General features: G+C 50.3%; 1 non-coding gene and 1 pseudogene across 1 annotated transcript; both read left to right on the top strand.

Moving 5' to 3' along the window:
* Positions 1-8428: 8428 nt before the first annotated feature.
* LOC121865666 lies at positions 8429-8591 on the top strand. Its single transcript, XR_006088788.1, has one exon. It is a non-coding gene; the product is annotated as a 5.8S ribosomal RNA (ribosomal RNA).
* A 1084-nt stretch (positions 8592-9675) lies between these two features.
* LOC121865667 overlaps positions 9676-11142 on the top strand; it is a pseudogene marked incomplete at its 3' end in the record, with an annotated part of 3967 nt that continues 2500 nt past the window's right edge.

The following is an 11142-nucleotide window of genomic DNA, read 5'->3' as shown; positions in this document are numbered from 1 at the left end:
AAAAGAGGATATATAACATACTTAAAAGATAAAGAACGACAGGCAAGAATAAGATTATCAAAAATAAAACGCTTTTAAGAACCTTAGCATTAATAACAAAAGAAAGATTTATATTACCCTTGTCAAATCAATTATGGACTACTCCACCCATCCCATTGAACACCCTTAGTAAAACGCAATAAAAGGTTACAAACAGTACAAAATATAGCCCTGATTTATATATATAACATAAAAAATATACAGACCACATCAATAATGAACAGCTACACAAGAGAGCAAACTCTTAGCAATCAATGTAGATATACACAACAAAGCTGTAAATATTTGGAAAAAGTGACTGAAATTAACACAGAAACATATCAAAACTGAAAAAATAATATAGACAGGAAGAAGTAATTGAACCACCTCCTGCCTCAATATACACATTTCTACATAAAACATTACTAGAGGAATAAAGATGAGAGTGACCAACCAGCTCCACTAAGAACCTGGCATACAGTGTACCTTTAGACTAACACAACTAACACTTAACTAACACCAAAAAAAAATGTGACTACCCTCCCAGTTACACAAGGACCTAAGGCCTTACTAACTCCAACAATAACAAAAAATACACAATAAGCAGCATTATATAAATAAACCAATATTAATACAAAGGTCTGACGACCCAAGGAGCAGAACAAAGACAAAACACCAAGAAAGATGAAGGATCTGGTTGAGCCCAGATTCTTTCTACTCTACTGTATTTCAGTTTCAATCACCTTTTTCTTTCCCCAATTCCTAATAATCTTCTTCACCTCTAACTAATGACTTCGTATCGTATCGTACTATCTAGCCTAAACTGTTTAGCCTGACGTAGAGTTTTAATAAATCTGGTGATATGGAACCACACAACCCCCTAACCTGGGATAATGCAATCAAAATGGATAATTGCTAACTATTCCAGAGATAATGCAATCAAATATTGTTATAGCAGGGGCTGCGCCCCGACCCCCTGTGTTAGATACTGTATTTGGTCATGATGAATTGTTTATTAGACTATAAGAAATCCTCTTCCTTCTTGTATTGGCAAGGGGAGTTTGCTTTAACTTAGGTATGCTAGCCTAAGTAAAAATAGATGCCCCTTCCTTATTGGTGTTGTCGATGGCACAGCACAGCACAGCACCGTGCCTATGACGAAATCAAATTCATTAAACTCAACTCATACTTCAAATGCACCAAGAGAACTTGCACACCCGAATGGGAAACCGTCAGAGTCAATCGAGGGTCGATTTAATAGCATACTATACAAAATGATCTGAGAATCTGCACATACCGAGTGGGAGACGGTCGTGAAAGCGTCCGCCCTTGTACGCTGGATGGAACTATTTCACTACAGTAAGGGGTAGGGGCACCTCTGTCATATTATACAACATACCAAAGAAGTTCCACACCTGCATGGGAGACCGTCAGAGTCAATCGGGGGTCGATTTAATAGCATACTACAGAAACTTGCACACCCGAATGGGAGACCGTCAACGTCAATCGGGGGTCGATTTAATAGCATACTATAGAAACTTGCACACCCGAATGGGAGACCGTCAAAGTCAATCGGGGATCGATTTGATAGCATACCACAGAAACTTGCACACCCGAATGGGAGACCGTCAAAGTCAATCGGGGGTCGATTTAATAGCATACTACAGAAACTTGCACACCCGAATGGGACACCGTCAAAGTCAATCGGGGGTCGATTTGATAGCATACTACAGAAACTTGCACACCCGAATGGGAGACCGTCAAAGTCAATCGGGGATCGATTTGATAGCATACCACAGAAACTTGCACACCCGAATGGGAGACAGTCAAAGTCAATCGGGGGTCGATTTAATAGCATACCACAGAAACTTGCACACCCGAATGGGAGACAGTCAAAGTCAATCGGGGGTCGATTTAATAGCATACTACAGAAACTTGCACACCCGAATGGGAGACCGTCAAAGTCAATCGGAGGTCGATTTGATAGCATACTACAGAAACTTGCACACCGGAATGGGAGACAGTCAAAGTCAATCGGGGGTCGATTTAATAGCATACTACAGAAACTTGCACACCCGAATGGGAGACGGTCAAAGTCAATCGGGGGTCGATTTAAGAGCATACTTACAGAAACTTGGAATGGGAGACCGTCAAAGTCAATCGGGGGTCGATTTAATAGCATACTACAGAGAACTTACACACCCGAATGGGAGACCGTCAGAGTCAATCGAGGGTCGATTTAATAGCATACTATACAAAATGATCCGAGAATGTGCACACACCGAGTGGGAGACGGTGATGAAAGCGTCCGCCCTTGTACACTGGATGGCACTATTTCACTATAGTAAGGGGTAGGGGCACCTCGGTCATATTATACAACATACCAGAGAAGTTCCACACCCGCATGGGAGACCGTCAAAGTGAATCGGGGGTCGATTTGATAGCATACTACAGAGAACTTGCACACCCGAATGGGAGACCGTCAAAGTCAATCGGGGGTCGATTTGATAGCATACTACAGAGAACTTGCACACCCGAATGGGAGACAGTCAAAGTCAATCGGGGGTCGATTTAATAGCATACTACAGAAACTTGCACACCCGAATGGGAGACCGTCAAAGTCAATCGGGGGTCGATTTGATAGCATACTACAGAAACTTGCACACCCGAATGGGAGACCGTCAAAGTCAATCGGGGGTCGATTTGATAGCATACTACAGAAACTTGCACACCCGAATGGGAGACAGTGAAAGTCAATCGGGGGTCGATTTAATAGCATACTACAGAAACTTGCACACCCGAATGGGAGACAGTGAAAGTCAATCGGGGGTCGATTTAATAGCATACTACAGAAACTTGCACACCCGAATGGGAGACCGTCAAAGTCAATCGGGGGTCGATTTAATAGCATACTACAGAAACTTGCACACCCGAATGGGAGACCGTCAAAGTCAATCGGGGTCGATTTGATAGCATACTACAGAAACTTGCACACCCGAATGGGAGACAGTCAAAGTCAATCGGGGGTCGATTTAATAGCATACTACAGAAACTTGCACACCCGAATGGGAGACCGTCAAAGTCAATCGGGGGTCGAGCATACTTTACAAAATGATCCGAGAATCTGCACACACACCGAGTGGGAGACGGTGATGAAAACGTCCGCCCTTATATGTTCGATTGCACTATTTCACTATATTAAGGGGAGAGGGTGCCTTCGCACACATATTCGGTGTGAAATATCTTCCACCCCCCAGCGGAGCGCTTCGGCGCCTCTGCGAAGCAAAGCGCGGCATTCAAAAACAACAACCAAAATTGCCGTCGCTTTCCCTTCCCTGCCCTGCAATGGCTGGAGCAGCAGAAGGAGAGAGAGAGAAAATAGTCTCATGGGGTCAGAGGAATGGCAGTGGAGCGCGATCTATGAATTTCACTAGCCAGGTCTGTCTTCCTATTGAGCATTATTACTCTGTCTCGGCGCACACGTCGCCACCACGGTTTCCGTGACAGCAGCAGCATCATGATGTTGCGTCTATTTTAAGTCCGGAACCGGGTTATTCGGCTGTTCGCAAACAGTCAGGTTTTAACCTTGCCTAACAAACGATCAAACAACTTCCACTCTCGAGGTGCGGTACGGTGACTGTCCTATCATCCGCTCTTGTATGCTGGATTGCACTATTTCACTATATTAAGGGGAGAGGGTGCCTTCACACACCTATTCGGTGTGGAATATCTTCCGCCCCCCAGCGGGGCGCTTCGGCGCCTCTGCGAAGCAAAGCGCGGCATTCAAAAATAACAACCAAAGTTGCCGTCGCTTTCCCTTCCCTGCCCTGCAATGGTTGGAGCAGCAGAAGGAGAGAGAGAGAGAGAAAATAGTCTCATGGGATCAGAGGAATGGCAGTGGAGCGGGTTCTATGAATTTCACTAGCCAGGTCTGTCTCCCAATTGAACATTATTACTCTCTCGGCGCACACGTCGCCACCACGGTTTCCGTAACAGCAGCAGCATCATGATGTTGCGTCTATTGTAAGTCCGGAATCGGGTTATTCGGCTGTTCGCGAACAGTCAGGTTTTAACCTTGCCTAACAAACGATCAAACAACTTCCACTCTCGAGGTGCGGTATGGTGACTGTCCTATCGTCCGCCCTTGTAAGCTGGATTGCACTATTTCACTATATTAAGGGGAGAGGGTGCCTTCACACACATATTCGGTGTGAAATATCTTCCGCCCCCCAGCTGAGCGCTTCGGCGCCTCTGCGAAGCAAAACGCTGCATTCAAAAACAACAACCAAAATTGCCGTCGATTTCCTCTCCCTGCCCTGCAATGGCTGGAGCAGAAGGAGAGCGAGAGAGAGAATAGTCTCATTGGGTCAGAGGAATGGCAGTGGAGCGGGCTAATGGCGGGTAGACTCGCTATCTATCAATTACACTAGCCAGGTCGCTCTCCTTATTGAACATTATTACTCTCTCTCGGCGCACACGTCGCCACTGCGGTTTCCGTGACAGCAGCAGCATCATGATGTTGCATCCACCAATTAGTCCGGAACCGGGTTATTCGGCTGTCTGCGAACAGTCCGGTTTTAACCTTACCCAACAAACAACATCCACTCTCGAGGTGCGGTACGGTGAATGTCCTATCGTCCAACCTTGTATGCTGGATTGCACTATTTCACTGTATTAAGGGGAGAGGGTGCCTTCACACACATATTCGGTGTGAAATGTCTTCCACCCCCCAGCGGAGCGCTTCGGCGCCTCTGCGAAGCAAAGCGCGGCATTCAAAAACAACAACCAAAATTGCCGTCCTTCCCTGCCCTGCAATGCTGGAGCAGAAGGAGAGAGAGAGAGAGAGATTTTGAGTCTCATTGGATCAGAGGAATGGCAGTGGGCGGGCTTATGGCGAAATGGGCTCGCGGCTCTATCAATTACGCGCAGGTCTCTCTTCGTTTGGACATTATTTACTCCGTCTCTCTCTCTCTCTCTCTCTCGACGCACCGTCGCCACACCCTACTAGTTTCCGTCACCTTTGTATGCTGCGGCCTTTCCAGTCCCGGAACGAACCCTTCGCCTTGCTGTCTGCCCAACTTAGCGGACTTGCGTTGGCTGATCACCCGTCTTAGCGTCTGTGCGGCCTTCAATACAGCGCCCAACCGTCTCTTGACCGAGATTCATTGCACTATTCCACGCGCAAACGGCTACCCTAAATGTGCATAGACAACGCTCATGGTTCAACACGACCAGGGCGCAGTCTGGGAGCCGAGTATACTAAAAAGAGAGTTTAGCAGCCAAAACTCGTCAAAGCACACGTTGGGTTACCCCATCACCTAACAACGATGATGGCGGTTCCCACCCGTGAAATACACAACCTAACCAATATTGGGCGACGATGGCGCTCATGAGCCACGTCCCCACAAACAGTAAGAGAAAGAGAGAGAGGAGGAGATGGGCCAATGTCTTATGCCTCGCTGGGGCAAAGAGAAGAGAAGAGGAGCGGATAAGGGAGGAGATTGGCCAACGTGCGGTCCCTCGCCCAATGTCGGCTGCCTCGCTGGAGCTGGGTAAAGAGGAGAGGAGCGGATAAGGGAGGAGATTGGCACACACGGTGGCGCTGCCGGCGCCGAGGATAGCGAGAGAAGGTGCAGTTTGATCTGATCATCTGGTTTGCTATTTCTCTAAGGCCAACGTGCGGTCCCTCGCCCAATGTCGGCTGCCGCGCTGGGGCAAAGAGAAGAGGAGAGGATAAGGGAGGAGATTGGCACACACGGTGGCGCTGCCGGCGCCGAGGATAGCGAGAGAAGGTGCAGTTTGATCTGATCATCTGGTTTGCTATTTCTCTAAGGCCAACGTGCGGTCCCTCGCCCAATGTCTTCTGCCTCGCTGGGGCAAAGAGAAGAGGAGCGGATAAGGGAGGAGATTCGCCAACGTGCGGTCCCTCGCCCAATGTCGGCTGCCTCGCTGGAGCTAGGGCAAAGAGGAGCGGATAAGGGAGGAGATTGGCACACACGGTGGCGCTGCCGGCGCCGAGGATAGCAAGAGAAGGTGCAGTTAGATCTGATCATCTGGTTTGCTATTTCTCTAAGGCCAACGTGCGGTCCCTCGCCCAATGTCTTCTGCCTCTCTCTCAATCTCACTATTTTGGCCGCCGTGATAGGCGCCGCCAACAGCAGCAGCTACCTGGTTGATCCTGCCAGTAGTCATATGCTTGTCTCAAAGATTAAGCCATGCATGTGTAAGTACAAGCCGATTTAAGGCGAAAACGCGAATGGCTCATTAAATCAGCTATGTTTCATTGGATCTGTAAACCCACTTACTTGGATAACTGTGGCAATTCTAGAGCTAATACATGCAATTGGTCTCTGACCGCAAGGGAAGAGCGCTTTTATTAGTTCAAAACTGGTCGGGCCCCGGTCCGTAACCCACCTATGGTGAATCTGAATAACTTCGGGCTGAGCGCACGGTCTCCGCACCGGCGCCGCTTCTTTCAAGTGTCTGCCTTATCAGCTTTCGATTGTAGGTTATGCGCCTACAATGGCTATAACGGGTAGCAGGGGAATCAGGGTTCGATTCCGGAGAGGCCTGAAACAGCTACCACATCTAGAGGAAGGCAGCAAGCCACGCAAATTACCCCTCCGGCGGGGAGGTGATGACGAAAAATAACGATGTGAGTCTCATCCGAGGGCCTCGCAATCAGATGAAGTACGCACAAATCCTTTACTTGGTATCATTGGAGGCAAGTCTGGTGCCGGCAGCCGCGGTAATTCCGCTCCAATAGCGTATATTAAAGTTGTTTAGGTTAAAAGCTAGTAGTTGGATCTCTTTCAGTTCCGGACTGACCCGATTGCACCTTCGGTGTTTACTGTCACGCTCGAACCTTAGCCGCCCTTATTTCGCCGCAGAGATATCTGTGAGTGTGTCGAGTAGCGGAGAGTTTACTTTGAAAAAATTAGAGTGCTCAGAGCAGGCGTATTTGAATAGCCCGAATAATTGATGCATGGAATAATGAATGGGACCTCCAGTTTCTATTTTGTTGGTTTTCGGAACCAGAGGTGACTAATGAACAGGCGGGGCATTAGGTATTTAGGCTAGAGGTGAAATTCTTGGACCAAATACTTAAGACGAACTACTGCAGCATTTGCCAAGGATGTTTTCATTAATCAAGAACGAAAGTTAGAGGTTCGAAGGCGATCAGATACCGCCCTAGTTCTAACCATAAACGATGCCAACTAGCGATCCGCCGGCGTTATTCCCATGACCCGGCGGGCAGCTTCCGGGAAACCAAAGTCTTTGGGTTCCGGGGGAAGTATGGTTGCAAAGCTGAAACTTAAAGGAATTGGCGGAAGGGCACCACCAGGAGTGGAGCCTGCGGCTTAATTTGACTCAACACGGGAAACCTCACCAGGCCCAGACACCGGAAGGATTGACAGATTGAGAGCTCTTTCTCGATTCGGTGGGTGGTGGTGCATGGCCGTTCTTAGTTGGTGGAGCGATTTGTCTGGTTAATTCCGATAACGAACGAGACTCTGGCCTACTAAGTAGTCGACGGATCTCCAGAAAATGGTGTCCAGTTAGCAACTTCTTCTTAGAGGGATAAGCGGCAATTCTAGCCGCTTGCGAGGTCGAGCAATAACAGGTCTGTGATGCCCTTAGATGTTCTGGAGCGCCTCTACACTGAAGGGATCAACGGTTTTCCCTCCGAGAGGCCCGGGTAACCCGTTCAAAGCCTTTCTTGATAGGGATTGGGGCTTGCAATTGTGTTTTCCCATCGACGAGATTCCCCGGTAAGTGCAAGTCATCGCTTGGCGGCTAAATCCCTGCCCTTTGTACACACCGCCCGTCGCTACTACCGATTGAATGATTTAGTGAGGCCTTCGGACTGGCGCTCTTGGATTGTCGGCCCCGTTGCCCGCGAGGGGTTTCTGGGGTCGTCGCCTCGAGCTGACGGAAAGATGTCCAAACTTGATCATTTAGAGGAAGTAAAAGTCGTAACAAGGTTTCCGTAGGTGAACCTGCGGAAGGATCATTAACAGAGAGAAAGAGAACGGGGCGCTCTTAAAACTACTACTACTCTCCTGATTTGGGCGGTCTCGGGCTCTGCTCTGGCAACTCCAGCAGCGAAAGAGGACAATCCCGGCCCCCGCACCAAAAATAGGTACCACCACGCTGTAGGTGGACCACACTCGGGCGAGAGCGCGAAGACCGGAGGAGGACGGACGGGGCTTTGGGCGGCTGCCCGTCCGTTCCTTACTACCGGCGAATAAGCCTCTTGACCCAAAAAGAGTGAAATTCAAGTGTCAAAAAACAACAACAAGCCGTCCGGCCAAACCCAAACCACAAACTTGGGCTATGTCTGTCAAGCCCTTTCATTGAGACTCGACCTGTGATGGTTAGTCGCAAAAAGACCAAATGGCAAATACACAACTCTTAACGGGGGATCACTCGGCTCGTGGGTCGATGAAGACCGCAGCAAACTGCGTGTCGGTATGTGAATCGCAAGAATACCAGATACATCGACAAGTTGAACGCATATTGCGGCGGCGGCAGCCATATGAGCTTGTCGCCGCCACTCCTCTCTGGTGGGAAATATACATCCATCGGTTGCTGCGAGTTCGGTGCCTGCTGACTGTCTCCCGACACGAGGTAGCGAACGAGCTTCCTTGAGGTTCAATGGCCCCGGCTAGCGGTGCCATAAAAACAAGCAAGCCCTGTCACTAGCAAGTCCATGGACTTGGCGCACCCACATTCAACCACAACAAAGCGACGGTTGTCGCCCTCGCAAATAACTGGAGGCGGCGCTCTTTTGCCTGCTGTCCACAGAGACACGAATGGCCGTCGGCCGCTCATGGCTGATGCTGCACATGTTCTAAGAGGCACTCCATCCCACGAAGAGGAAACGAAACCGGGTCGGATATCTTTTAAGTAAGCCCCGCCGGAATTTCGTCTATCACCTCGAAAAGAGTGCTTGGCATGCATTGCAGTGGAACCTAAATTGATGAGTGCGCCTGGGCCCGCAGTCTACCATGTAGTGGTGCAGGCAGAGAGATGAGAATGCTTGGGTGACGCCGTGCTCTTCCTCACGCGCTCCTCCACCCTCTCCCACGGTCAGACGCGGTGTGGGCGTTCTCTTTGAGAGTTCGCCACGAGTCCACGTCTATCTCATGACTGGGAGGGAGGCAGGGGGAGTTCTCTCTAACGCGTTAAAGACGGTGTTGCGCCGCATAACGGCGCTCGCCGGGATAGAGCACTAGTTCTGCAGCCGGAAAGGCCGCTCACGCCAATTAATACTGCGACTCTCGCTCTCTTTCTCCGGATAAACAAGTGCCACTGCTGTGGCATGCGGGAACGGGGAAAGAGGTCAAAGTTTAAGCGGCAAAGGTGCGGCCGAGTAAGGGCGGAACACGAGCGTATATGCATTAAAACTGTGTGTGTATATGACTCTGCGAGAGATGTTCTGCTGGAACACTTTTCCTATTGGCTGTTTACCACTCAATGAGAAGGAACGGAGTCAGGGGTGGGAGTGCCGGCGCCATGGCCGCTGGTACCCCCGCGACAAGCCCCTCAAACCTTCCTGCCTGGTAATGTCGGTGGTGAAGAAAGTCGGTGGCAGAGCGTCTTCCGCTTCGTGGTTGGGGAACTTGTTCCCCCTAAGGATGATGAGACCACGATCGACCTCGTAGTAGGAGAGAGCTACCCGCCAAATTTAAGCATATTAATAAGCGGAGGAAAAGAAACCAACAGGGATTCCCTTAGTAAGGGCGACTGAACCGGGAAAAGCCCAGCGCGTAACCTCGATGTCTTCGGGCACGAGGGGTGTTGCGTTTCAGAGGGTCCAGCACGCCGTCCCATACCGTCTAAGTCAAGCTTGAAAGCGGCCACTGCCCATGGAGGGTGACAGGCCCGTATGGCGGCGCCCGTGAGGGTACAGATGGGACGGTCGGAAAGGGCCTCTCTGTAGAGTCGGGTTGCTTGAAAGTGCAGCCCAAAGCAGGTGGTAAACTCCATCTAGGCTAAATATGACCACGGACCGATAGCGAACAAGTACGTGAGGAAAGTTGAAAGAACTTTGAAGAGAGTTCAAAGTCATTAGAGCCGTTAAAACCAAGCAATTGGAAGCTTCGAAGGTCCCGAACTGAAGTTCGCTCGTCGGCTGTGTCGGCTGGAGTGGGGAGTGTTGTAATTGAAGCGACCCAAAAATGTTTGGCGGCGCCCCCCATCTTGTGGCGTCGGCGGGCGTATTTCTCGTAGTAGGTCACGCGACCCGTTACCGGGGCGTCGAAGAGCCAGTCGGACTGGTACCTCGCCGCCCGACTCTCTCAGCTTCGTCTGGGGAGACCCCGCGCGGCGAAACCACCGTGTCCTGGCCGCCTGCGACGGTAAATCGAGAAAACTTGCCGCCCGCTTCGGCGGTTTTGCTCTCGCGGTGTGCAAAATTCGATTGATCCACCCGACCACGTCTTGAAACACGGACAAGAGAGTCTAACATGTGTGCAAGTCAATGGGCTCACTAAACCCAAAGGCGAAATAAGTGAGGCGCCGGGCAGCTGTAACAGGCTCTCCGGTGCGTCTTGGGCGATCTGACGACTGCCTCGCATTCATACGCCGCGACAAGCGGGGTAGAGATATCCCCGTCTCTGGACGTTGCGTGTGGTGGAGGTCGTCAGGGCGATGGTCGAGATTTAATTTCCCCTCATGGGAGGGCCTGCAGGCCAGGACTTGCCAAGACGCCGCGGTGCTATCCCGTCCCGAGCGGGCCGTGGTGGCAATGGGCCTTTGCAGGGCAGGCTCGCGGGCAGTCGGCAAGTACCATGAGCATATATGTTGGGACCCGAAAGATGGTGAACTATGCCTGGCCAGGATGAAGCCAGAGGAAACTCTGGTGGAAGTCCGTAGCGATTCTGACGTGCAAATCGATCGTCGGAGCTGGGTATAGGGGCGAAAGACTAATCGAATCATCTAGTAGCTGGTTCCCTCCGAAGTTTCCCTCAGGATAGCTGGAACTCGCAGGGTGAATTTCATCCGGTAAAGCGAATGATTAGAGGTCTTGGGGACGAAACGTCCTCAACCTATTCTCAAACTTTAAATGGGTGAGATGCCGAGCTTGCTTGTAGGGATGAAGCTCCGGCGACTAATGTG

This window comes from Homarus americanus, unplaced genomic scaffold (assembly GCF_018991925.1).
Source record: "Homarus americanus isolate GMGI-L3 unplaced genomic scaffold, GMGI_Hamer_2.0 scaffold44133, whole genome shotgun sequence".
Lineage (NCBI taxonomy): Eukaryota > Metazoa > Arthropoda > Malacostraca > Decapoda > Nephropidae > Homarus > Homarus americanus.
The sequence above is the reverse complement of the archived record's forward strand: the minus strand, read 5'-3'. Positions and strand labels throughout refer to the sequence as shown.